We start from the raw sequence: 2,204 nt of genomic DNA, 5'->3' as shown, positions 1-2,204 counted from the left end.
ATGCCTGGCTAATTTTATATATTTTATAAATTTTATATATTTTTATAATTTTTATATAATTTTATATATTTAGCTGAGATCAGGTTTCACCATGTTGTTCAGGCTGGTCTCTAACTCCTGACCTCATGATCTGCCCATCTTGGCCTCCCAAAGTTCTGGGATTACGGGCGTGAGCCACCGTGTCCGGCCTTAATTTTTTTTTTAAGAGACAGAGTCTTGCTATGTTGCCCTGGCTGGTCTGAAACTCCTGGACTCAAGCAATCCTCCCACATTGGCCTCCCAAAGTGCTGGAATTACAGGTGTGAGCCACTGTGCCTGGCCTTATATTGATGATTTTTAAATGAAATTTACTATTTTGAGTTGCGTTTTTGACCAGGAAGGAGTTGGGCTTTATTTCAGAAGTTTGAGTAGTTTGGTTGGATAATCTGGGGAACTGATGTCAGACTTTCCAGCCTGAGTGTCCTGACAAGCGGAGACATTTAATTGGGTGGCATCTGCTCTGGATGTCAGGAAGAGGGTCTAGGCAGGCCTGGGTGGCAGGGCGAGAGTACCATGTTTAGGTCTTCCTCTTTGCCAGCTGCTGCTTCATTTCAGTTTAGGGCTTCCAGGCTTTTCCTGGGCATGGTTCCCAGAAAGTCCCTCTGCTGCTACTGCCCTGATTAGGTTTCTGGATCTGTTAATAATAGACAACAGTGGGGGAAGGGCCAGCCAAGATCACAGTGGAAATAGGAATAACCATACCAGATGGACATTTACTATGCCAGGGGCCCTGTCTGTCTGCTCCCTCCCTCTGTGTCATGAGAGTCCTGAAGTGGGCATGCCTTGGCACTCTGGAACCATACTAGCCTTGTGAAAATCTCCAAGTCCCTGCCCCAAAAATCAGAACATAGGGGCTGAAGAATACTGTTGTGTTCATGAAAACATTGAAACAGAATATTTGAGATCTGGACTCTCCCAGAAAATCCACTATGAGTGATAACACCCCTCACAGATCACCCAGGAGGGAAGGAGGTTGGGCAGCATTAAGTTGATACAAATAGTGACTCAGAAAGATGATATATAATCTGGGGGTGTAGAAGAGGAGTGTGGACTGTGAAGGTGAGGCTTGGAAAAATAAGCTGGCCATGTTGGGGAAGTAGAAATGGGAGAGCAAGACAAGCATGTAAAACGCCTCTATTAAGTCAAATCTGAAATCAACACAGTTTAAACTATGATGCCCCCCAATCTTCCTGTTCCCCATAACTGGCCTCCCTCTTAATGCTTCCCCTTCCTTCATACTACTACTCTTCTATCAAAACCTGCTCTCAGTAAAGAATATAAACAACCCGACCTAGGTATAAATTATTTAAAATCTACTTTGACCTTGAGATTGAATTTTTAAAAAATTATTTAAAATCGGCCGGGTGCAGTGGCTTACGCCTGTAATCCTAGCACTTTGGGAGGCTGAGGCAAGTGGATTGCCTGAGCTCAGGAGCTCGAGACCAGCCTGGACAACACGATGAAACCCCATCTCTACTAAAATACAAAAAAAAAGTAGCCGGGGGTGGTGGTGTATGCCTGTAATCCCAGCTACTCGGGAGGCTGAGACAGGAGAATCGCTTGAACCTGGGAGGTGGAGTTTGCACTAAGCCGAGATCACGCCATTGCACTCCAACCTGGGCAACAGCGAGACTCTTATCTCAAAAAAAAAAAAAAGAAAGAAAGAAAAAATTAAAATAATTAAGCCTTCAAAATTAACACAGATATATGATATTTTAAATGAGATCTTAAAAAATTTAAAAACATATAGAAAACTATATCAAGAGAATATATAGCTTAATAAATTATGAAGTGAAGACCCTTGTTAGCACTTAGAACTAGAAATACAGTTTAGCTAGCTATGCCAGAAGCCAGCTCTGTGTCCTATCTCATCACAATTCCTCCCCCTCCCAACAGTAACCACTAACCTGACTTTTATAGTAATCACTTAGGAGGATTTTATTTTAATGGGACTAAAAAATGTAACTATAATCACTAATGTTAAATATTAGGCAGTTGAGGGATGCTTGTGGGAACCATGATAGGCAGCCAGACCTCAGCACACTTACACCATTTCATACAGTTCCCCTCTGGGCCTATGCTTCATCTCTGCACACATCTTTATAAACATGCATGTATGTCCTGAAAGTGCTACCTCCATTCTGAGGGCTATGACCTATAACCCG

This window comes from Rhinopithecus bieti, unplaced genomic scaffold (genome assembly GCF_001698545.2).
Source record: "Rhinopithecus bieti isolate Rb0 unplaced genomic scaffold, ASM169854v2 scaffold_42532, whole genome shotgun sequence".
Lineage (NCBI taxonomy): Eukaryota > Metazoa > Chordata > Mammalia > Primates > Cercopithecidae > Rhinopithecus > Rhinopithecus bieti.
Note: the sequence above shows the minus strand (reverse complement) of the source record.